This window comes from Apostichopus japonicus, chromosome 16 (genome assembly GCF_037975245.1).
Source record: "Apostichopus japonicus isolate 1M-3 chromosome 16, ASM3797524v1, whole genome shotgun sequence".
Classification (NCBI taxonomy): Eukaryota; Metazoa; Echinodermata; class Holothuroidea; order Aspidochirotida; family Stichopodidae; genus Apostichopus; species Apostichopus japonicus.
The window spans coordinates 41,358,611-41,386,155 of NC_092576.1; the positions used below are offsets into that span (position 1 = coordinate 41,358,611).

Genomic DNA, 27,545 nt, shown 5'->3' on the forward strand with positions numbered 1-27,545 from the left:
AAGTAACATGGATTTATGTAAAAAGAAATCGAATCAAAAGGAACAATAAATATGTCAGAAAGCTGCGGAATAAGTGATGTATGATTTAATAAAGATTTTTTTTTGCTTTCGTGGTTGACTTATTAATAACTAATTTCACACTTATATTTATAAGAAACATCAGTTAAATAAAGGAACACTGTGTGTTACTTGCTTAAGCTTCAAAAAGCGAAACTTTACACATGTACAACACATGTATATTCGAATTAATACGCGTATATATTCTAATTAATGTGCGGATATATTATGCGGTGTTTGTCCCACATGGCTTGCCATATTCGTACAATCCATCTTTCATACAAGTGTAAAGATAACATCTGTATCTTTTAAGAATTGACTAACCCTCTCTTTTAATGATGGCATTTATCAATAATAACGAACAAACAGTAGGCCGCTTCTGGTTTATTACTTGACCTGAAAATCACTTAGAATATTGTAATAGAATATTAAGTTTATCCAATGCACACATCTTAAAGTACTTAATTTGTAAGTGATCAGATGCTTTTCTTTTCTTTTACATCAGCAAAATGATGTCCCTTTGACTTTTTTTGAGTACAACGTACAAGTAAGTATGATAAGTATATCACAGTATAGTGTTACCATTTCATACAAATCTCTTAAAGCCAACGGCTCGAATCCAAACGGAAGTGTAGCAGAACTTTTACTGAAGAATCTACCAGTACATGTCTTGATAATGTACCTACTACTGGCTAAATAACCATGTGCTGGTAAAATAAAAACTATACCTTCACAAACTCAATCACAGAACTGATGATTAATATTATGGTGTAATCTCCCAAATAGTAATCTGAATACTGTTTGAACTAAACAAATATTTCGTTTATTATATCAACGTGTTCAATTTTATTGCTAACTTTGTGCGTGAAATAGCTTATAATGACATGCTGTGGGGTAAGTTTTTGTTTTGCAATTTCAAATTTACCGGAAGGTGAATGAACAAAGATGTAAACAATGTTAAATATTTGAAAATGTGTGTAGATAATAGAGCTTAATTATCTTTGAAAGCAAACATATATGTACGAATATTAAAATTAATATTTTACAAAACGAACTTTATGATGAGTGCCGTTTGATCAAGGACTTGATCATACACATAACTCTCAGCATATGCAATGTTACTGTGGCTCATATGCAACAACATGACTGGTGTGAATCAATCATAGCTTGGATTATCTGTTATTCATGTAACCTTCGCTTACTAATTCAAATCACATTCTTAACCGCTATTTTCCTGTGTTGTGCAGCAAAATGTAACGGAAAAATGTGTATTATTACAGTTAAAGATCATGTTGGGAATACATTTGTTTTCGTCATGTTCTTATATGATAGTATTTTTTAACATTTTACAACGCTTTGATATGATATGTATTTGCAAGAAAAACAACAGAAGGAACCCAATATTACAGCATGAAGTAAATATAATCGAAAACATGTATTGAAATATTAAGGAAGAAACAATGATAGCCACGGTCCACGGAGAACAGTGGTTGTTTAATGGTATTCCAATGTACATTAACAACGACGGTAGCAGAAGGTGAAATTCAATTCGTTATATGGTGGCTCTACACAGAGGTTAAAATTAAGAGGCGAGAAACATTCAAATTAACAACGACATTAACATATTAATTTGAGCTTTAATGTGAAACACATCTTATTAGATCTGGCATCATAATTTAGTCTCTCATCCTTACAGTGAATAGAAGTCAAACCCTGCATTGGTATACACTAGATTATATGAACAATCAAATGTATTTAAGCACATTTCCATGTAAATATTATATCACAAGTATCATAGGGAAGCTTACTATGTTAATAGCTTTCCATCTGGTAATTTGTAAAGTGTCTATTTTATCTTGTTTCAGATGAAAAGATTTCGAGAAAAATTTGAGGTAAGCTTCAAGTACTTCCGATCTTCTTCTTTAATGAAGTATTATTTTGCGTTTTATATTTAATCTAATGCATATTATTAACCATGGATGAAATTAAATGGGAATGAGAGGGCCCAACAACGTTTAATATATAAAAACTCAGTGAGTAAATGCTGAGCGATGCAAAATGTTTCTGATGACACATATCTGTCATTATCTACAGAGAGACCAAATGAACAAGAACCGTACTGCATCGGAAGGGAAGTGATTTTCCGAAACTATACCAAGATGTTAACAGGGAAGTACCCAAACAACTGCAAAGGGCCTTGCTCATTTCATGTTTAATTCAATCATAAACATCCTGTTTCGTCACATCAATGAAAATATATTAATGTACTATAATATCTAAACAAACAGTAAGAATTAGGGTATTAAATGATATAGCTGAAAAGTATCCACGAAATGTATTTTTACCATATGTTATGCTCTCGGATAGGATGTTTTACTGAATTAAAAAAAAATTTAGGGATCGCAACTTGGTTCAATTAACGATCTTTCTTGCCTTCCTGCGTGTCATGACCCAGAAAGTTTTGTAACCAACATAATGTAACTATGTACATTATAAACAATTGCCATGAGTAACTATTTCGTTTATTTGCGACGGTTTCAAACACTGGAAAGAACCTAAATCTACGGTTTCTAAATACTCGAAGCTTTCCGAGTCAAACTCTGCCGTTGCGTGTTTGTATATAACTAATCACTTATAGTTCACATACCTAGAGAAACACGTTAGACGATTTGCTTTTATGTTTTTTTCGGTGATTGATTGTTAGGACATCAACTCCATATTTATAAAAGAGAAATGTTATATAAGTGCTCTTGCAATATCATGGACCTTCTTATTCCTCAATCTAAGATTAAAATTCAACTTAAGAAACATTCCTTTATGATTTTGTTTAGGTAACGTGAAGATTTATAAGTAATTTAATGAGATTTAATGAGTAATTAGTGCATAGCGTTCCGTTGTAAAAACACTGCTGTTAGTTGGATGTTAATCACATGAACGAATAGAAGGTTGAACAATTTGAACATTTTTAATTTCCATATTATTGTTTGAAATCATATTTGAATAGTCAAAGCCAAAGCTAAGAACTTGATCTTCTTGGGATTTTTCCTTACATAATAGCATCAACATAGTCCTCAGATTCTCCTAAAACTAAGAAACAAAAATGTTATGCCAATCACACATAATAGGTTTTCGCATTAGTCTCTGTTTTAATCATGTTGTCGGTAATTGGCTCCCTGAGAACTTGTAATCTACGCTGTTACAAAATAGTATCTTCCTGCAATAAGTGTACAGACTTGTCTAGGTCCTTGTGTATATAGTAATAAGTTAGAATAAAAACTTTTGACTGCCAATCTGTGGACGCCCCAACCCGCTTTGTTCTGCTTCTATGTCCCGCATGATGGTTACAATCTTAGTTAGCCATTACACTCTTTTCACGAAATTTGTCTTATTCAATTTATAATCGCAACATTACCATAACAATGAATTACATGTGTCAGAAAGCATGTATTTGAAACTTCTGTTATGTTTCTGAATTTACAATTTTCTTGTACAGGACTTCATTACTAACAAATAATACATAATAATACAGAAAACATGTACATTTGTAAAACCATCGTTGCTTGATTTGATTTCATTAATTATCTGAAGCTTTAACCCTTTTTTAGAGTCATAATGATGATTTATCAAAATCAAGTCTTTCTATATTTTTCGTTGTCGTTTTACGTTTTAGAGAATCAAATAAGTCCCTATTTGAGTTTTTTTTTTTAAGCTGTTAAGAAACAAACGTGTCTTGTCGTTTAATGAATGATGATGTTAAGGTATATTTAGCCATCGATACAGTGTCTTTGTTTTGCAGACAACACTGCTAACTTCAGTTATATAGTACATACACAATCATTTTACCTTAAGTTGCTTTCAAATTAATATAATAATATTGCATTTTGTAATTCCTTAGAGGCCCCAAATAGGGATTATGTATGTTATGTTTATTGTACACAGTGGAATTGTATGCACACAACGTACACACCTTAGTCTGCATGGCTGAACCTTAACTTGTAATGGAATGTTCGGGTAGAACAATCTACGTGATTCAAGTCGCAGAATGTTCTCTATAGTTACAAAGTTAATGTTTACACTATACCGTCAATTTACAGGTTATATAGAAAGTTCGGCACACATCAACACTTCAAGAGTGTTTTGTCAAGATTCTTCTCTGATAGAATTTATGAGAAACAAATGGAGATTTAAGTTTGTTCAGAATCAGAATTTTTAGGTTTAAATTGCAAATAGCAATTAATTATAATCAAATCATTGAATCATCAGCAAAAAAGAAAAAGAAAAAAGTAGGAAATCACTAATTACCCATAAATGATATCAGCAACAATATCGATTTACTTTTGATGATATTACTAGATGGTTTAAGTATACTTTCCAATGAGTTCGCTGTGTGAGTAATTAAAATAATGCGTACGTACTAATGTGTAATATATATTAAAATATGTATATACATTTTCAGAATCAGAATGCAGTCAACTTGTTTCTTTTAGCAATGTAACATCATTTCGTACTGTAACCGAAATTTGCGTAGCAGTTTAAATTTACAGTTTTCTTTTACCATGTATTTACTGTTTTAAGCTTAAAGTAATGTTGTAATTCTTTGCTAGGAGATCTCCGTTATCCTCTCAAGTTGTTAACAATGACGTAAGCAATCGTGCACCTGGCCTTTATTCGATTAGTGGGGCTCTCCGGTCTCCGGAAGACTGGTGACCGCAACTCAGAGGCGGTGTTCTTGAAGTAGTACATTCTCGAGCGCGTAAACATAGGCCAATATTCAGGCTAGTACTAAAGGAGCTGATGTTAACGTGCAGCGTGGCGCTCTTTATCGAAATTTCATACAAGACGTCTACGTACTGTACGCTATCTTAAGGCATCGTGTCGTAACTGTTCGTAGACTTGTTAGTGCCCAAAAACTACTATTAAATATATTTGTGAGTCGTATGAACTGCTAGCCAACTGCGCTATTGCACTGAGGGAGATAACGCCCGGTTATTTAGGAGTAACGTAATAGACCAATTGTCAACATTTACGTTACTCAGTAGCGCTCTGAACTGCGTAAAACTGTATGCACGTTTGTAAAGATCAGTGCTTTGCTGTGAATGGTTTTTATTTCAGTTAGTCCTAAGAAGCAACATCAGTGCAGTAGTCCTAGTTAAGCTAACAGAAAGGAAGCTAGGTTAACTGATGCGCATTACGGCCATTTAGTCCATCCATTGTTTCTTAGCGTATCTACATCATTTAACGGCATTGCAGACACCGTTAAGTTAACTAAGTAGCCTTCAAGCTGATTTCATAGATGGTCGTTGCATTTTGCGTTGCGTTTAGCACCGCGTTGCGCGTTGCGTTGTACGCTGCGTTTGACGCAGTGTTGAGGAATTGCATTAACTGTAAGGTTCCGCGTAATGCAATACTTTATAACCATTATATGCAAAAGAAGTCTTAAATAAACGGTACCACTGTTCCACGTGCACTTGAATATCTTCTCCATTTCTTTTTTTGTTGTTGTCGAGACTCTCTTTTGCCAACCCCAGCTTCGAAAATTGCCACACCAGACAGGGAAGTGTCGTGACAATATTATGACAAAAATGGTTTATATGCCAAAATGTTAGTAGGCATATCCCCTTTAAGCACTTCTTTGGCAGTTGTCGGATTGTTCATTCCCATGACATTCATTATTTAGTTATATATGAATTCTATTTACAAGTCCTCGTGGTCCTATAATATAAGCAAGGTTGTGTACTCTGGACTTTGGTTCCTTTTAATTGACATTATCTTACCTTAAAAGTAATGTGATGCTTGAAAAATGCACATAGAATGTTTCACCACATTAACATATCAATCATCGGATGAGCCAGTAACTATCAGACGTTTGATAATACGATGTAAGAAACTGAACTATTTCCTTTGAAATATTTAATATCGACCATGATTTTACTTTAGCGTACCTAAGACGTGGCTTCAGTGTGCTTGTTTAGCGTAGCCTAGTTCTTCGTTTTAACGAAAATTTTAAGAAAAGAGAACTCTTTATTTTTGTAACTTTGACCTTCAACTGCCTCGTTAGTAATTTAAACTGCGTTGGGCTTATAGGAAATTACAAGTCCTTCTAAGTATCTAGCCCAAATATTTCCGGGGAGTCTACCACACGGGAAATTAATTTTTGACGAGAGTTGTTCCACTCTGATTTCATCAATACGGAATTCCAAGCTTATCATATAGTCAATGGTGGCTTACTGTGTATTGTGGTGAGACTTTAGGAGCCAATTTTCCAAGCGAGCGGTTTCAGTCAAATAGAAAGCGGTTAGCTTAAAAATCGAATATAAGAGACTTTGAGGTTACTAAGTAATAAAAATTGTCTTTCATCCCTGCCTTTGTTATTCCTTTACTCTGCCTCTAATTAGCCTAACGAAGACAAAGGTTGATTTTTAAAGGCCTCACCAAAGTGGATTAGGCTACACAAATGTCAATGCCCGGTAGTAACTAATAATTTTGTTCAATCAAATTATCCTATCAAGTGCTGTGCCTCTTCTCCACAATACTCAGAGTCCTTGCTACTCCACGTGTAGTCTCATATGTGACATTAGTTCCTTCTACTTGAGTATCCCCCTTCATCGGTACGTAAATATCAAGTAGATTGCTGTTTCGCATTGGAAAGGTCTCTGGCATCTGTGAACCGGACACCTATGGATGTAATATACGTGTTCAAAGTGAACTTCAGTGAGCTCCACCCTGTACGTGACGCCACGTTAAATAACTATGAGGTCTGCCTACTACTGAACATCCACCTTTCCGTTCCGGCCTTTCTTTATAACACTGTCCCGTCTATGTTTGACTCTTACTTACTTCTCTTTTGCGACCACTTATAAGACATGTTCTTTTTTGGACCGACTCTCTTCCTGGAGCTTCCTGACTCAATCTCTCTGCAACTTTCGCGAACGAATTTCCTTGCATGTAACACCCCAACAGGGAGCCCAGCAACAACAGGCTAACGCTAATGTACCATTACGAACGTATTTATTTGTGTTCAGTTGTCACCAAGAGACACTGATTAGGTTCATTTATAAAGACTACGTATATTGTCTACATTATTGTTTTCGTCTCCCAAATATATAGTATATGGACTTCGTAACACATGTCAATGTTAAACAATGTCAATCATTGAATAGTTATCATCGATATATTTGTTTACTTTCGAACGTTCAAACTGCAGAGCGCAGCTGTTATAAACTTTAAAATAATCTAGCGGTTCTCAGTGCATCTATCATATCTGTTAGTTTCAAGTAAACCAACACTACTATAACCGAGTTATTAAAAGGAACATTATATCTCACAATTTGATAGTAATTTACAATCATAACAGCTGCGGACCAGACGTCACTAGTCCATAAATATCCATCACGATGTGACGCCTTTGGGGACAGCGACTTATGCTAAGACTGGATACAATCAAATACACAAAACATACGTGCTAAGGGGTAAAAAGGTATTGGAATATATCAACTGAGTTCCAACAATTTAAAATAATTTTTGGAGTTGCCTGAAATGATATATAAGTAACTTTGAGCGTAGTGTGTCAATACTGTTAATGCTTAATTTAAAACGCAAATATATGAACACATATCGAGCATGACTGTGTTTTTTAAAACCAATGTGGTGTGATAGAAAAACATCAAAATTCTCGCTCTATTTGTCGACTGCTATATTGGTGCAAAGTATTTCACATGATCTTCTATGGTGTACTTATGTTTCCAGCAGGACAGGTACGTGTTAGTGCAGCAGTCGGAGTGTCTGACCCAAAACCACTAGCATACCAGCTAAAAACAAAACAAAAACAACAACAACAACCAAACAACTCACACCAAACACCACACATACGTTGATGTTAAGAAGTATCTCTATGGAATAGTAGTTTTGTGTAAGCACATTGTGGCAATACAGATAACAATTTGTTGTATGCAAATGAAACTTGGAATATACATAAAGTCTGTGACCGGTTAATAGTCAAACAACTAGTTAAATTGAATCAGTTCTTAAGTATACTTCAAAGTACGTGACTGAAAATCCTGTTAGTTTTCTTAAATGATATTAAATTGTAAGAGCTTGGTTCGCTATTAAGCTTAATATAAACAACTGGATTTGAAATATCATTCGTATGAAACTTCAAGACGATTTTGGAAACTGCCATTTTGTCTCTATATGAATGGAAGCTGTTCACGTGTGGGACTTGTGCTTGGAATTCGTATTTAATTCATCGATCATTTCGAATGTCAGTCTGGATCCAATCGTAAGTAATATATTGCTGAAACACAGCGATATTACTGAGCCTATCAAACTAGAGCACTATCGGAGCAAAACTTATCCGATAAACTAAGTTTATTTGTAATGTTAGGATGTTACGGTCTTCATACCGAAAAAAACAATTTATCAGGTTAAGTAAGCATTTTTATTATCTACAGTTATAAAATAACCATAATTATTTACTTCTTCTATTATGCTTTCCATCAATACCTATAATCTCAAAGTGCTTATTACAAGAATATACAGAGTAAGAAAGCCATACAAATCAAAGAAAAACATGGACAGCGTGGCATTGTTTTCCCCATGTAAATGAGCCAGCTGAATATTAAGCATTCTACAGAGTCACCTCTATCACAATAGGAAGATGTGGGACAGAAACATCTTGATTACCCTCGCTTTACAACGGGTGTTGATTCTTACATTCTGTCATCTTCACCCCTGCTCCTACTTCAGTGGTAAAATATTGAATCTAACTATGTAAAAGACTTAATGTAATGGTGTAGAAACATTTTACAATATGAGTAAGGTATGTAAATTAAAATAGAAAACGTGTAAAAAGTACGTCATAATGTTATGCTTTCTTTTAAGTAACTCTGCAATTAATATATCGCAAAAGTGGTAACAGTTCTGTAATCCATTTTTTACCTTAATGCATTAGGAACATTGCCAGATACTATATTTATGCAATGGCTATCATTTCAGTACATACGTTCCTAATATTAATTCCGAAATTGTTAGCTAGAGAATAACAGAAAAAAGTAATTCAGTTTTTTCGCTCTCCTGTTACCTTTAATAGTGTTTTTATCTACAAAACTTACATTAAATTAGTACTATACTCTCTCCAATAAATTCCATATGTGAGGTCAAATATTGCAAATGAAGGTAGCTTTATAGATTTCAGAGATAATTAAGTAACATACACCAATCAAACCGCTGAACGTTTAGATTAAATTACATGTAGCAAGGTCAATAAGTGGAAGGTACCTATTTGGTCGTTGAAGCGTATACACGTACTTTTTCGGAGCTCTTGCAATTTGTTCATTTTTGGGATTTTTGGGATCGTTTTTTTTTATCAAACACCTTGTGATTCGTTTAGTTGCTGTTTGGAGTTATTTTTGTCTGTTCCTGTCATTCTGCATATTTTTTTTGTGTTCAATCTGTGCTGTCTTTTGTCTTGTGTCGGTGCTGTCCGTGGTTTAAGGTCTGTAGCGTCAGTGTATCCTATCGTTCAGTGTATAGTCTATGTTGAGCCTAAGCTGCTAATCGTGAGTATCGTTTTTCCGCGTTCGCGGATTTTTCTGTGCCTTAGTGTATTCGTTTTTATTGTCTGTTCCTGTCATTCTGCATGTTTATGTGTTCAATCTATGCTGTTTTTCGTCTTCTTTCAGTTCTGTCCGTTTTTTTTAGGTCGGTAACGTCAGTGTATCCTTTCGTTCAGTATATTGTCTCTGTTAAGCGTAAGCTGCTAATCGTGAGTATCGATTTTCTGTGTTCGCGGGTATTCTGTACCTCAGTGTATTCGTTATTTATTATCTGTAACTTTCATTCTGCATGTTTTTGTGTTCAATCTGAGCTGTTTTTGTCTTGTTTCAGTTCTGTCCGTGGTTTTAGGTCTGTAGCGTCAGTGTATCCTATCGTTCAGTGTATAGTCTCTGTTTAGCCTAAGCTGCCCGTCGTGTGTTCGATTTTCTGTGTACGCTGTTTTTTTTCTTTGACTTAGTATTTTCGTTATGGCTGTGCCTGATCGTTTAGTCTGCTGTGATGCTTGTAATATGTGGATTGAGTTTGAGATTTCTGACTTGGCATGTGATTTTAAATCAGCGTCTAGTGAAGCTATTGTGTTTGTTTGCGATAAGTGTGTGAAACTTAAGTAATTAGAGGAGCTATTGAAAAGCTGTAGTTGTGTATGGACGGAAGTCGGGAATAGTAGGGCTGTGAGTAGTGCAGTTGCTGTAAGGGATTGTTGCGAGGTTGTTCCAACTTGTAATGGATTTGATGTGTTACCTGTGGAGGAGTCACGTGATGTTGATGATGGGAATGAAGTCTCGCAGGAGGGAAATAGTGAGTGGCTAGTAGTGGACTAAGTGCGTGGTGCTTGTGATGTGATAGAAGATGCTAGTGTGGTTGTAAACAGCGGTAAGTGGGGACAGGAGAAGTCGAAAGGAAGAATGGTATTGTGTGGGGATTCATTAGTACGGTTTGTAGACCAAGAGTTCTGCAGGGTGGATAAAGCAAAAAGGGTCAGGGTATGTTTGCCAGGTGCTAAAATCCAGCATGTCTGTAAAAGGGTGAACAAAATCGTGTCAGATGAGGAGGTGGTTGTAGTCCAGGTAGGCACCAGTAATGTGCAGAAGGAGTCACAAAACATTATTCAGTCTAGGTACCACGAATTGATGTGTCGACTAGCATCAACTCGGGCTAAAGTTGTCATATGTAGTTTGTTGCCAAGATTTGACAACAAGGTTCTGTCAGAAAAGATTGTAACTTTGAATGGTTTATTGTATAGTCTGTGTGCCGACTTCGGCTTCACATTTGGTGACATGTGGTCATCCTTCCAGGGTAGAAGGGATCTGTTCGCCAGGGATGGTTTGCACTTAGCTAATACTGGGGCCTCGTTGTTTGGTAGGATGGTGAATTACTCTGTTGAACAGCTATGTTTAAACTAAATCGGGGGCGATGAAGTCAGGAATTAGTTTGGATAAGGATTATGTTCCTAGTGGAGGCGATTATAGGCGTTTTGAGAGCAAGAAAAGTAATGGTCATAGTTCTAACTTTAGGAGGCATGCTAAGGTACATAGTTTCAGGGATAAGCTGAAGATTGTCTTTACCAATGCTAGCAGTATTCGTAAAAATATTGCTGAATTTACTGTGCTTCTCGAGGATCTGAAACCGGATGTGTTTGGTATCACCGAATCTTGGTTAAGGGAGGACATTGATCGTGCTGAGGTTTCTCACCCGGGGTATGTTGTGTATCTTCAGGACAGAAGGGATACTCATAACGGGTTTGGTGGGGGAGTTTTACTGTATGTTAGGGATGACATTGTAAGTGTTGAGAAATCTCAGTTGCAAGGGTCTTTTGTTAATTCTGTCTGGTGCGAGTTGTCCACAAACAACTTCAAGAGGTCCAGGGACGTTATCTCTGTGGGTGTTGTTTACCGCTCTCCTAACAGCAGCGATGATAATGATGTCGTGCTGTTTGATGCAATTAGAAAGGCTGATAAAGGTGATGTTGTTATAATGGGCGGCTTTAATTTTCCTGACATTAATTGGATAGATGGTTCTAGTAGTAGGAAAAGTAGTAATTTTCTAGATGTTGTGCAAGATTGCTTTTAACATCATCATGTTACTTTCCCTACTAGGGTGATAACATCCTGGATCTTGTTTTGAGTTCTAATCCAAGCAATATTGTTGATTTGACCGGTCTAGGAAAACTAGGAACTAGTGATCATGATATACTAGCTTTTGATGTTGTTTGCAAGGTCGTAAATTCTGTTAGCAAGGAAAAAGTCCCTGATTTTTCGAGATCAGATACAGAGGCAATTGAAACTTTACTAAAGGGTACAGATCGGATTAATTTGTTTAGAGATATGAGTGCTTCTCAGTCTTGGATTTGTTTTGCTGATAAATTAAAGGTCATTATGGAAAATCATGTTCCATGGAAGAATCGTCGTCGTAAAAGCAGTATGCCTCACTGGATGAATAAGAAAGTTAGATGGGCAATTAGGCAAAAACGTAGAATGTGGAAGTTGTTTAGGAGGACTAAATCTTAATCTCTTTTGGCCAAGTTTAAAATTCATCAGCTGAAGGTAGAATGCTTAGTCTCTGATGCTAAATTGAATTTCGAAAAAAGCATTGCCCTAAAAATTAAGGATAACCCAAAGGCCTTCTTTTCTTATATCAGTTCAAAGCAGAAAGTTAAGGCTGATAAGGCTGATAAGATAGTTACTGATAGTCAGGATCTTACAGATCTTTTGAACGACTATTTTGTGTCGGTTTTCACAAGGGAGGATACGAGTAGTATTCCAGATTTTCAGGGGGACAGTGATAGGCCTAAACTGGATACGGTCTAATTTTCGGATGACGTTGTCTTAAAGGAGCTGCTTCGTCTAAATGTTTCTAAAGCTTCTGCACCGGATGCAATCCATCCGTATTTGTTGAAGACTTTTGCACACCATTTCTGTGTTCTGTGTTTTAGTAAATTTATGGATGGAGGATATGTTCCTAGGGACTGGAGATGTGCTAATATTACCCCAATTTTCAAGAAGGGTGATAAGACTAAGCCCTGTAATTATAGGCCCGTTAGTCTCACTAGTGTAGTTTGTAAGGTCGTGGAGTCTATTGTTAAAAAGTCTTTGGTCTGTCACTTCAGCAGTCAGTCTTTGATCAGAGAGTCTCAACATGGCTTTTGTCAAAAAAGGTCTTGTCTCACTAATATCCTTGAGTTTATGGAAGATGTAACAAGCTCACTAAATAGGCAGAGGTCTGTAGATGTTGTGTTCCTGGATTTCCAGAAGGCCTTTGACAAAGTTCCCCACCAGCGTCTTTTACTTAGGCTGAAGAGCATGGGTGTCATAGGGAATTTACTGTTTTGGATCGGGAATTGGCTTGGTAATAGGGAACAGAGGGTGGTAATTAATGGCTGTGCTTCTTCTTGGCAGAACGTTACTAGTGGGGTTCCACAAGGGTCTGTATTAGGTCCCCTGTTGTTTGTTGCCTATATTAATGACATCGATGGAGATATTTTGTGTACAGTTAAGAAGTTTGCTGATGACAACAAATTGTATTCTGACGTCTCTTCCAAAAGCGATTCTGAGAAATCTCAATTGGATTTAGATAAGATTGTTTTCCTGGTCTCAGGGATGGCAAATGCTTTTTAATATAGATAAATGTAAGGTACTGCACATTGGTAGTAGTAACCAAAAGTTTACATACAATCTAAATGGTGTGGAGTTGCATGAGGTCTCTGTTGAAAGAGACTTAGGTATCTACATTGACTCGTCTCTGCAACCTTCTAAACATCGTCTTGAAGCTGCTAAAAGAGGTAATAGGGTTTTAGGTATGATCAAGAGGAACTTTAGTTTTCTGAAAGAGGACATCGTAGTTAGGCTTTATAAGCAGTTGGTTAGGCCTCATCTGGAGTATGCTGTGCAGGCTTGGAACCCTTATTTTGCTAAGGATAAGGAAGTACTTGAAAAGGTCCAGAGGAGGGCTACTAGGTTGATTAGTTCCTTAAACAGGGTTCCTTATTATAGGCGGTTACAAATGTTGAATCTCACCACACTGGAGCTTAGGAGGTTACGTGGGGACTTGATCCAGGTTTTCAAGATTGTGTATGGTTTCGACAATTTATCCTTTACCGACTTTTACATGTTTGCAAACAGTAGTTGTACTAGAGGTCATTGTCTTAAGCTTCAAAAGTCGCATAGTAGGATTAATATTCGACATAACTTTTTTCTAAAAGGGTTGTGAATGAGTGGAATAGTTTGCCTGAGAAAGTTGTACTTGCAAGTAGTGTCAATGGGTTTAAGAATGCTTTGGACAAGCACTTTAAGCATTGTAATCGGGTCTGAGTGTTTGTGTCTTCAGTTTTTTCCCTCTTTTTATAGGGTCCTTGATGGGGACTTAAGTGTCCTTCCTGATCCTTTTTTCTACTAAACTAAACTAAGGTCAATATGTCTCCCGCCAAGCTTTCAATCAAGAAATTATTGAAAGCAAAAAAATTGCTCACCTTAGTAACAAATCGGCCACTTCAATGCCATACCTTTGTTGGTGTAATTTCTGTAAAGATTATGTTGAATGCCCCCCCCCCCCCGCCTCGCAAAAAAAAAATGTACATTCTTCAAGATGTAGAATTATTTGAAATAAGCCTTATTATTTATTGGTAATATATGTCAATTTGAGTTTCTTACAGCCAGAAATAGTCTCCACTTTGCTAGATGATGTCAGGCTGATAATACTTAAAGGGGTGTTAAGAAATGGGGATTTGAAGGAACGCTTAGATGAATATTTCTGATCCATAACACGGGACAAAATAAATGACCTGCTAAGGCTTACCTTCGATTAACAATTAAACGATGCATCAATAGCTTCATCAAACTACGAATGGAAAAAAAGTCAAAACTTAAATGAATTTTTAGGATCCCACTGTATTCTGATGTATCACGTGTGAGGGTAGGGGATTGGTAGGGAACCTAGTTACGAGTAGTTTACCACTGCTAAACCATTATTATCTAGCAAAATCTGAATAGCTCGAGTAAGCTTCATTTCTTATAGGTGAATTGTTATATGAAACTGATGCAGATAAAAATATTGACAATAATTTGTTCAAAGAGGAAACTCATTAAATGTATTGTGAATCATCGTGTCGTACAATGTTATGGATGTGAGCTCTTATATCCTTTTTGCGTGAAATTCTTGAAGCTGAACAACATTTGTAGTACATTTTTAACACAATGATGTTTATAGTTTATAACATATATTGCTTTCTGAAATTTGAAACGCAATTGATGAAGGCGAACTAGTAACACATTTTATATAAACATGATTGATCAAGCAGTGGCGTTAATGGCAGTCTGATCATAAATGTAAATTATTATATAGAAGAATATTTAATGAAAGATGACTTTTCTTTTAATATTCATTATAGAGCTATGATCAAGTTCTGGTTTTACATAGACACATCATCACGAAGTTGTACAGCCGTGTAGGGTGAATAACAGATAGATAAGCGCCAGTAGCATGACGCCATCTCTAGGCATCCTAAACTAATAACAAACAGAAAGTTCATCACGAGTTAATTTTTAATTACATAAGATAAGGAAAAGTTCAGGTTTTATAAGTACACCGGCGTATGAGTACTTAAACGGTGGTTACTCGAGTGTTTCAAGTACATGCATTGTGCAACTTTGAACGACACCGATTGTGGCCTGTAAGGATATGGCGTATACTAGAGTACTAGGGAGTTGGGTTTGAGTGATTTAATCGTAAAACGAAGAAGATTAACGAATAATATTTGCAACTTCTGTCTGTCAGAATAACATACAATCATATAATAAGAGTTAATTATTTGAAAAGATATGCAAATAAATGAACAATGAAAATTTACCTAAGAAATTATAAACAAAGGAAATGAACAAAGAAATGTATGGCTAAAACGGCTAGCAACGAATCGGTTTGTCTGTTCTTTTCCATTATTTGACAAGACATTATAGAAGCAGACAGCACTGGAGACATACCCACATAATGCATATTGGCATTTATGTGTAAAGATACACATCTAGCTTTTGGAAATGCTAACAGAACATTCCAGATTACATTATTTACACAAGCAAAACGTCCTTAAATAACCGCAATTAGCAAATAAAATTTGCAAAAATCAACTTGATGATATTAAGATCAGTTGCATTCACAGGTCAGGCTACAAGCGCAATTAATAATAAATAGGCGCGTAGCCAGGAATTTGCCAAGGGAGGGGCGAAACTGTAGATTCGGCATTGTAAACTATCTAAGCGTAGCGCCACCATGATTGGCGCGAAGCGTACAAGAAAATGTCTCCCAGATTGCTGGAAATGGCACTTCCCAGGCCTTGTAAGTTTGCATCTTAGCATTTTCTCTTTTGAAAATACTAGCGATATCATAAAAAACATTAGAAAAATATGCTCAAGGGGGGGGGGGGGGGCGTCTGCCCTCTTCGCCCCCCCCCCTTGGCTACGCGCCTGACAATAAATGAAAAACAAAATGTTCATGTCGACACAGGTGTATAAAAGAATGGATTAATACTCCTTGAAGTTACAATCTCGACGTACTGAATATCTGCTATGACACACAATCAAGTATTAATTAAAAGTATCACACAGAATGAGGTTCGTTTTAGATAACAATTCCCAAGACTTACTCTGTAAGAATCAATGAGTTCCAATCCATCTAATATTTCAAGATAAATCGTTTAAACTCAACCTCGGTGAAGGAATTATTATCTTTATTGGTTTCTCTAAGATGGGAGTTATTAAATATGTTATCCAAATGTTCTTGCACTCAATACAAATGAGCTGTTACGAAGATTTACATTGTGTCCAGAAACGTTTTTTGTTAAAAATCAGAAAAAAAAATTATGAAAACTATAAGAACTGGGTATTGAACACATATTTCCTTTTTTAGTTTAAGTAATTTATTTATCATACTTTTATCTTTTAAATTTGTTAACTTTGCGTATTATTCAACTAACTACTGAAATTAAAACTAATTTATGAACTAACATTGAAACATATTCGCTGCCCTGTTTTTCATAGACCTGGTACTAGGGAGAGGATATATAGCCGATTTTATTTGAGATTGGATTGCAGGGACAACAATTTCAAATCAATAACGTACACTAGTCAAAACGTATGAAAGGTGTCTCCATATATCGCCCCTTCCTCCATCCTGTGCGCATACAATCACATATATGAAATGCATGTGTCATGGTTAGCTGGTGCTATATAAGTGTGGGCATTGCATTTAATGCCATATTATAATTGAATAAAGTTTGTAACTGCTTACAACGTTTTTGAATACAAAATCATAAATATGTGCTAACTGTTCATTGAACATATTAATATCGTAACCTTCAGCACATAATTTAGTTATACTAATTCGTAAGCACACACACATACAGCTGTTTTGCCAAATAAGAAAACAGTAGTAGACCTTTTATCGTCTAATGTAAACAACTGAATATGAAATATCTTATATGGTTTGTATAAGCAAACAAAAATGAGATGAGTTGTCGACAGTAAGCCACGTACGATATAAACCGTAGTACGTAAGCATTCGCTGTTACAAGTTGTAGAGACGTCGCCGTTTTGTCTGTAACTGCATGAAAACTGTTCATGGCTGGAACTCCTTAAATTAAAAAAAAAATGCCAACTTATTCCGACTGTCGTGATTCCCTCATTACACAGGTGTGAAAGTATTTTACTGAAACATATTCTGACTGTGTTCTCACTGAGCTTATTTTAAAATCACTAACTATGCCTATTGTCTTGGTCTGACACACTTGTTACGCATGTATTGCCAGATATTTGCTTTGTAAGGTTAGCATATGTTTCCAATTTCCTAGGCTGTGCGATTTAAAAACGATTAATAGCATCTCCTCCTGATAATACTGTGAAGGAGTGTCAAGGAAGTAGCAGTTCTAATTAATATGTATTTGTGGGTACTTAAAGCGGAGGGGTATGAGTGACCGCTTTTATGGGCGTCCGCAGAACAAAAGTTACGTCGGACTTTGGCAACCGGTTAACTTAACAACTAGTTATACTTTAAGGTTTAGTTTTATTTGTCACCTTCTAGACGTTTATATATGACGCTCGGGCTTTCGTTACTCTTTAATGTTATCGTTTTAATTTGTATCGGACCAGACTCGAAAAGTTATCTTACACCAAACAAAAAAGGCTACTTGACAGTATTTATGACATGTATAAATTCTTCTGATCTTTTAACCGTGTCTTAAGGGGATAGGTAGCTTTATTGTTTCGGTACTTATTCTGCCCTGGGGCAGGGTACCCCGCCGATTACGACAAACGCGAAACCTCGTTTCAAGTTCTCGTTAATTGTTATTTTACGCCCAATTCACATATCATAATGAAGAATTAAATGTATTCGTTGGAAAAGGTCCCTGGGTAGGTGTGAAGCCCTTAAAGTAATCATAGTTTCTTGCTGCCCTGTATTGTGTTGTAAGCAACAAAGTACAAGTCAGAACACTTATTCACTATGAAATTCACTTGTGAAAAAGTGGATGTAATTGTAGCTTTGTCTATATTTTTTGATAACATGTTTAAGGGTTAGACAACCCCCAATGGATTGACCGTGGCTGCTACAGGCCCTATGAGCGTCTTGTATACTTTATCCAGATAATACCAACTTGCCATCGTACAATAAGCTGTATGTTTGATCAAATGTATGTGACGTTAACGGTTCCATTTAAGTTACATTACGGAGTGATTTTGAACGTGCTAAATGTACTCCTTCTGCCATCTTTTATGTATGCTGATTGTCCAACGCGATAAAAACTAACAGCTTTTTGGCTGATTAATACGGCCAACGTTAAGTTCAGCAGATATAGCAGTGGGCTGCAAATCCGAGTCAAACAATAATGGGACATAATACATTTGATTCATCGATATATTGGTAACTGTCATACGTATGCAACATGCCAATTGCTAAGGTACTTAATCGAATAAACGTGGCATGCCTTTTTAGTGATTAACAAGATTGATTTTTTACAATGAATGAAGCATTTAGCCTGTCATATACAGTAGGTTAAATGTAGGAATTAATCTGGCCATTACATACTTAAAAAAACAGCTGGGAATAGTTTCAAAGTGAGAAGGAGCGACTGAGATTTTGATTCTGTTTCAACTTTTTGGTACTGTAAGAATTCGTAGGAAAGGGACAGCCCCTTGCTCCCCCGCCAATGACCACTTGTGTTACTGTTTTTATTTTGCGTTAATTAATAGTTGCCTAAATTTAATATTAAGCTGAAAATAGATAGTCCGACGGGTGGAAGTTCCATTTTATACTACTATTGTTTTCCAAAAACTTGTTTGAACAAGACAAATTTTCCTGTAACAGATATTGACGCAGATACTGTAATTCACAGTTATTCGCAAGAGGATAATAGTTTTGTTCATCCATTTTCTTGCCGCAATTCCATTCTGAACATCGATATGTTAAAATGATTTAATTGTTACATAAGTGATGCGACAAAAGTAAAACCACATCAAGCATTTTTAAATCCATGCGGTTTATGCTTCATAGGACATCTTAATGTTTCAAAAGCCAACGAGACTGAATAGGTCAGACTATCACTAAGCAGCATTGACGCAACATTGGTTATAATATAAGTTTCATCATCGACTGAAACTGTTTATTTTGTAGCATATTTACTTAACATTTTATTGTAGTGTTAATACTTTTTATACTAACAAAATCATATAATTTTGCATCTAGAACATGTCAGCATAATATTGCGTAGTAAACTATGGAAATCGCCTCACGTGTAGTTATGAGGGATTAGCATGTTTGTTCAACCTTATAAAGTCTTAAATATTAAGCTTAAAACGTCATCCTCATACAATGGATTCGGTCCATAAGAAGTTCAGGACATAAATTGTTTTCTTGATTATGGATCTGTTTGATTGAAGTAGGTATCATAATACAATATTAATCGCGATATCACTCGATCGTGTTCTGTGCTACATTAATTGGACCTTACATGACCTTTGTATATTATATTTTTGTCAACATTCATCGCAAACAACATCAACTAAATAAAATGAAAGAAAACATTTATTTTACAAAGGACCTAATTACGTTTACATTTTGGGCCAAACTTCTTTTGATGTTGCGTATTACAAATAGTCGCTGGATTAAGGGGCTCCAAACAAAATGCTTGCAGAAACCTCAGAGTAATGTAATTGACAAAAAAAAAAAATTACTGGTATCAGAAAGTAGTTCTATATTTCACTAGAGTATTTATGTATTGATGAAGCAATGTTTCAACAACATTGTATCCACAAACCATTACCAGTAAAATGCCTGCATCTGACACTGATTCAAAGAAAAGATTCACAGAAAATATAAACTTTGCATTAAAAACACTTCTTTGGGTTGCAAGTTTGCGCTAATTTTATAGGTCTTGCTTAACATATGTATATTATGTGGTCAGTATTGTTTTTTTTTTCTCGAGAATGCTGACCAGAAGTGGAACATAACGTCTTCATTCGAAGGCAATAGTTCATAAATCTGTACCCCGCCCCTCCACAACACATAAGTGACGAAATAGGTATATTCACTAAAATTCCGAAAGTTCCACCTCATCCTATCGTGTCAGTCCGCAGGTATCTCTTGTGTAAACAAAAACTCATATAAATCAGATAAAGAGTTCTAGTGGTCCGATAAAACATATCTCTTTTACTGATAGTAGGTATATATTACACGAGTACTCAGTGGTCGCGTATTAGCTTCATGCGGACGGTTACGTTTTATGCTGTTGTGCAAATATAATACCACTTGCATTTCATGTAGTGTTATACATTTGATTCATTAGCACCGCTTGGTTACATTAAGACAATTGATCATTATCTAATATCAAGTTGGTAAATATCACCCAGAAATCGTGTTGACGCCGAAAGAAAAAGTTCTCGTCATTTCAAAAATAACGTAATGTGCAAATAAAGTTTTCCGTTTGCCGAACTGTGTATCTAGCATTTCTGTTTGTCATAGGTCGACGAGCTTTGCAAATAAAAAATATAACAAAGATGACTTCCATATGTCCATGCACAAAGGTATCCATTCAAACAGTTCGGTGATGACAGTTCATGAGTATGGGAAGCCGTATGTCAAAGCTTGAAACATTAGAAGTGGATCCATCGGATGAACAAGCCAGTGGATATGAAGAACCGACATCATCATCTGCTAGCTCCATCCTCAGCGCACTAAATATTCATATATGATAGGGGGGTTAACACTTATGTATTTCTTTATCCAGCTCCATCCTGAACGCATATTTAAGCCCTTCCACATTATTTAAACCACGCCTATATCTCCAGTCTCAGCACACTCCTTATGTCACTCAAAGGTTTCCCCCGCCTTAATATGTTAATTTTATGAAACTTCAAGACGATTTTAAAAACTGCAATTTTGTCTGTATCTGAATTGAAGCTGTTCACGTTTGAGACTTGTGCTTGAAATTCGTCTTTGATGCAACGATAATTTTGAATGTGAGTATGGGTGCAATGGTAAGTAATTATTCCTGAAACACATCCATAAAGGGTTCTTCCTGAGCCTATTTCAACTAGAGCACTATCGGAGCAAAACTTATCAGATCAACCAAGTTTACTTGTAAAGTTAGGATGCAACGGTGCAAAATAAAATTATCAGGTTATCAAGTATTTTTCATCTACTGTCATAAAATAAACATAATTATTTATTTCACTTTACACTTTCTATTAATACTAATCACCGCAAAGGGACAGCGTGGTAATCATTTGTGCCCATGTAAATGAGCCAGCTGAATTATCAACAATCTACAGGGTCACCTGTATCACAATAGGGAGGTGAGGACAGGAATATCACCCTGATTACCCTCGCTTTCTAACGGACGTCGATTCCTCCAAACTGTCATCTCCACCCCTGCTCCTACTTCAGTGGTAAAATATTGAAGCTAACCATGAAGAAAACATGACGTAATGGTCTAGAAACGTTTATAAAATAAGTAAGGTATGTAAATTAAAGAAGAAAACATGTCAATAAAGTCAGGTTTTCTTGTTCTTCTGTTACCTTTAATATTATTTATTTATCCAAAAAACTTACATTAAATTACTAAACTCTCTTCAGTAATTCCTTATGTGAGGGCAAATGACGATAGTTATAAAGATTTCAGAGATAATTAAGTAACATACTCCAATCAAACCACTTAAAGTTTATATAGCATTACATGTATCTAGGTCAATATGTCTCCCACCAAGCTTTCAACCAAGAAATTATCGAAAACAAATCGGTCACCTTAGTAACAAATCGGCCAGTTTATAGCTATACCTTTGTGGGTATTTTTTTCTGTAAAGATTATGTTGAAAGCTCCCCCCCCCCCCTTTCACACACACATTAAAAATCGAAAATGATTTAGGATGTATAATTCATCGAGATAAGCCTCAGTATTCATCAGTAATGTATTTAAATATGAGTTTCTTACAGTCCGAACTAGTCTCCAATCTCCCTACAATCATCAATCCAATATGTGAAATCTTGATTCCAGGCTGACAATACTTAACGGGGGTGTTAAGAAACGGGGACTTGGAGTAACAGCTTTAGATTAATATTTCTGATCCATAACCGGGGCAATAACAAATGGCCTGCTACGGCTTAGCTATGATTTACAATAGAATGATGCATCAATGGCTTCAGCAAATGACGTATGGACCTAAAAAATAATTTAGAGGAATTTTGGGATCCCACGGTATTCTGATGAATCACGCGTGAGGGGAAAGGTGAGTGTGAGAGAAACCAATTATGAGTAATCTACTACTGCTAAACTATCATTATCTATCTGATCTGAGGAGCATTAATAACCTTTAGCACTTATATGTAATTTGTTATATGTAACCGATACAGATGAAAGTCTGAAAGACTGTTATAATAATTCGTAAGCACACAGCTGCTTTACCAAATAAGAATACAATACTGGACCTTTGATCATCTAATGTAAACAAGTGAATCTGAAATATCCGAGATGGGTTGTATTAGCAAACAAAAATGAGATGAAGTGTCACGGCAAGCCACGTAACCAAATACCGTGGCATGTTTTACAAATTTTAAAGACGTCGCCATTTTGTCAGTTACTGCAGGTAACTGTTCATGGATCGAACTTCTTCAATTCAAAAGATGTCAATTTATTGCGACTGCAATGGTTCCCCCATTATACAGGTAAGAATATATATTGCTTAAAAAATATCTTACAGTGTTCTAGAAAAAAAAAATATTTTAAACTAATTGACTATGCCCATTGTCTTGGTCAGACAGACTTACGCATGCATTGATAGACACTTGCTTTGTAAAAATATCATAGTTTTTCAATTTATAGACTGCATGATAACATTATCTAGTAGTTACAACTTTAATCACATGTCCTCTTGATAATACTGTGAAGGAGTGTCAAGGAAGTGGCAGTTCTAGTAAAGCGGAGGGGCAATTGTTACCGCTTTCATGCGCGTCAGCAGAACATAAATGGAACGTCTGATTTTTTATACCTGTATACATAACAACAAATTAAACGTTTAGGTCTAGTTTTATTAGTCACCTTCTAGTTGTCTAGATATAATGCTCTCGGACTTACTTTGTGGAGGCAGGATTTCCCTTGAATTACCATTTTTTGGGGGATAAACTTTAAGAAAGCTTTAATTTTCTCCTTTTATTATTGTAAGGGAAAAGAATCGGAACATTGTCTTTCTTCTGGTCCCGCTGCCTTATTGCTATATATATGTATGAACAAATGTACATCTATGTGATATAATGGCATGCATAATCGCAACAAAACTCTACTGGAAAGTATTTATGACATGTTTAAAATTCTTCTGACTTCTTAACCCTGTCTTCAACGGATAGGTAGCTTTATCGTTTCGGTACTTACCTACTGTGCCCTGGGGTTGAGGACCCCAGCGATTGCGGCCACCGCTCCAACTTTCTTGGGCCTCCGTGTTTCAATATCTTATTAATTGTGATTTGACATATAATAACACTTGTCATAGAGAGGAATAAAATGTCTTCAGAATAAAAGGTTCGTGGAGAAAGGGCGAAGCTCTTCACATTTTAAAGAATTTTTGTTCCCATGTAGCGTTGTGTAACAACATAATAAAAGTCTCACAAAAGACTATTTACTTTCTATGATTTTGTGAAAAAAAAAAGATTTTTTAAAAATGTTCTCCTTCTTTTTTTACTTCATGTTTAAGGGATAGACAACACCCAAATGACCTTACCCCTGGCTGTTGTTCCAATAATATAAACTTACTACCGCGCAATCAGCTCTCTCTTTGACGAAATGAATGTGAATTAAAATGCATTATTTAAGTTAGATTACGGACCGAAGTTTAAACGTGGTACAGGTGCTCCCTTTCCCCATATTGTATGTATGCTGACAGTCCAACAAGATAAACATAATATTTTTTATGCTCATAAATAGGGTCATCGATCAGTTTAGTAGATGTCACAATAGGCTTTAGATTCTAGTCAAAATAATAGACCATCTTAGATTTGACCTTGATCTTAATGGATAATTGTCTTACGTATGCAGGAGGCCAAACGCTTGGTTACTTAATTGGATAAACGTGGTATGCCCTTTAGTGATTCACCAGATGTATTACTCACAACTAATGAAACATTAAGAAGTTATCTGTAGGATCTGAAAATAGCACACCTAAGTAAAAGCTTTAGTTAGCTTTAAAGGGAGACAGAGAAAATAGGTTTGGTTCTGTTTGCAGTTTTTGGTACTGCTATTATTCGTAGGAAAGGGAACAGCTCCTTGCCCACCTCCCACTGCGGTTGCTCATGACCGCTTTGATTACTGTTCATATCCATATACGTTCAAACGACATGTTCAGCGTTAGTTCATGAAGCTGAGATTGCTTACATTACTAACAAGCTGAAATTAGATCGGCCAATGGGTTTAAGCCTATTGTAAATTAACATTGTTTAAGACGACATTTTTTAAGCCAAAATGCCCTCTCATGTGTCATGTTACATTGTCTGTTGTAAAATCTACATGTTTCTACAAAAAAAAAAAAATATGCTTGAAGATATACTCAGTAAAAAGGCACCTGTCCCGATGCCATCAAAGCTGATTACTAGCAACCCCATATATAGAGCACCAGCATGGGTCCATCTTCGTGAGTCTCGTAATAAAAGCATCCCTGGTGGTTAATACACACCAGTGTTGAGTGTCTGATATCAGCGATTATTACTGAAAGTAGCGTTGTTACGATATGGCATTACCTGCATGTGTTGGTATGTGTAGATGTACCAAATCCATGTATTGGCAGTGAATATGTTATGATCTCCAGGCGTTCTTTTACTCCTATCCACACAGTAAAGACATTTCACGGCCGTAGATAGTTCCTCTTATCATACGATATAATCATGGAGTTCCATGATATAAGCAATTCAATTATATTAGTTTGATCACGTTTAGTTATAGCATTTCGCGCAATACGTATACCAGCGTGGAACGGGACAGTCACCAATTTACTCGTAGCCTTTATTCGTAACCTGTATTCGTCTGCGTACTTATTTGCCGTGAACTTGACTTCGATAAAGGATGATTTGAAGAGAAATTGATACATATTCGTGGTAAAGAAGTTATGCAACAAATTTATAGTTTCAAAATTTGAAATGATGATATTCATGGCAAAAAAAAAAACAACAAATATTCTAAACAGTTCGAAAGTGGTTAAGTTACGTTCGAAAAAAAGCCCAAAATCACTGTTTACACTTTTTTTATATTATTTTGTCAATAAAAAATAGATTAAACACCTCTCCGTCATCAACTTTAATTATTGCCAGACAAATAAATAGGTTAATTACTGTAAAATTGAACTTCGAAAATAATAGGTTTTACCTAAATAACTATTAATGAGGAGTGACGTCAAGAAACTTCGTGCATATTCTACAAGAGAAGAAACAACTTTTCGCACCGCTGGGGACTGACTGGGTTGCAAGATTTCGCTTATCTTAGGTATTTTATATTAAAGGTCAATGTAACGGTTCTCGAGTACACTGACTAGAAGAGCAGCATAATGTTTCTATTAGAAGGTACTAATACCATAGGACCCCACCCGCTCCTCGTACATTTACTCTAGAACAATTATATTTACAGAAAATCCGAAAGTTAAACCAAATACCATCGTTTCAGTCTGAAGGTCTACTTTTTTTGTAAAAAGAGATTGCTATACATCAGATAAAGTTCTAGTGGTCTGATAAAATATATCTTGTTGATTGATATAAGGCATAGTAGGCGCATTTTTAGTGGTCGCGTGTTAGCTACATGCGGAATGTTATAGGTTTTCTCCTGTTGTACATATAGTTCAACTGCATTTAAAAAAAAATGTTTTCCGTAGTGAGAGACATTTAGTTCCTAAGAAGCACTTGGTTGCATAAAACCAAATTAGCACTGTCATATATATAATTAGTTAAATCGCTCAGAAATCGTGTAAACGCATAATCAAAGGGTTCTCGCTTTTTTCCCAAATTACTTGCAGATTAGTTACGCCGTTTTCCAAACTGTATATTTAGCATGGTCTTTTGTTAAAGGAGGACGAATGAAATAGGACACTTGTATTAAAGCTTCTGACAGATCATATATATGGTAACACATATGTATCCTTTCACAGTTTAGTGATGACATTTCATGAGAATGGAAAACCTCAGACCAAAGCTTGAAACATTGAAGGTGGATTCATCGGATGTGCAAGCCAGTGGAGATGAAGAACCGTCACTATCATCATCTGCTCAAGCTGCTCAAGATTGTGCGACGTCATCGCAGTCAACTGAAAGACCTACGTTTGCTGATGGAAATGATTATTCGACGTCCACAGTTACCGAGAGTCTAGGTTTGTTTTATGAAGTTGCGCTCTATTGACCTTGTCCTGTCATAATAAATAGGAAGATTAGTTATCTTTGTTACTTTTAATTTCTCTTTCTTTACACTCAAGTATGTGAGAATTGTTGTAATCTCTTTCATATAAATTGTTATGTTAGAAGCCTTCCAATTAAACTTTGTTTCCTAAATACTTCCTACACGTAGTTTTAGTTTTAGTTTCAGTTCATGTTTTGAATGGTTAAGCTTAAAGAATTATGAACTTCTATTAGGTTGTTGACATTACATATTTTTTTTTAATTTGCTCTCAAAATATTAGTTTATTTAACTATTACGCTTTTCCTGTGTTATTCAGTTCCTTGTCATGTTATTCAACAATATATTGCATTATTGCATTTTCTTGCAACGGTATTCTACGTTATCATTCACCCAGTAATGAACGACACTTATAGCGATATAATTGGAAATATTTATGCTCCTTCTTTTGGAAACCGAATCACATTTATTTGAAAAATATAAGGTGGAGTTTCTTAGGAAGATTAAACAATGTTTTCTGATTCCTAACACACATTTCTCGGTGTTGGCACTGTTTTGTATATGTAGCGTCTTGATCTCACTTTTCTATTGATTATATTTTGTGCCTTACAAGTTCCCAATGTACACATTTCTTATTCAAAGTACTTAACAAACAAAGATCCACAGTGTTACCAATTAACATCTTCCCGGCCTCCTCAAAAGAAGAAAACGAAAAGTAAAGCAGAATTGAAATACAGTATAAAATGGGATTTTAAAAGTTATCCAACGAAAGATGAGATCAGGTTATAGATTTTACTAAACTCTTAGTTTAGTATATATGCAATGACCAGAATAGCTCCAAATATTCCGAATTGTTCGTTAATCGTTTAATCTAGGTAAGCTATAGACAGGCAATCGTCAATTATCAGAACAGTACTACTAAGAAAAATTCTTCTCGATGGACTCGCCTTAGGATGTGGATGAAACCTCATACCTAGAACTTTAACAGAAATCTTACTTGGATCTTTTTTTTTCTGCGAGTATGTACATATATTACGTC

At 35.7% G+C, this 27,545-nt stretch overlaps 1 protein-coding gene across 1 annotated transcript in view; it reads left to right on the forward strand.

Annotated features, from left to right (window-relative positions):
- Positions 1-6,119, forward strand: part of LOC139982681 (uncharacterized) — a 26,241-nt gene extending 20,122 nt beyond the window's left edge. The window contains exons 11-13 of the mRNA XM_071995725.1: positions 563-604; positions 1,923-1,949; positions 2,152-6,119. The gene's annotated coding sequence lies outside the window, so the exon portion shown is untranslated. The remainder of the gene's footprint in view (positions 1-562; positions 605-1,922; positions 1,950-2,151) is intronic.
- The last annotated feature ends 21,426 nt before the right edge of the window (positions 6,120-27,545 follow it).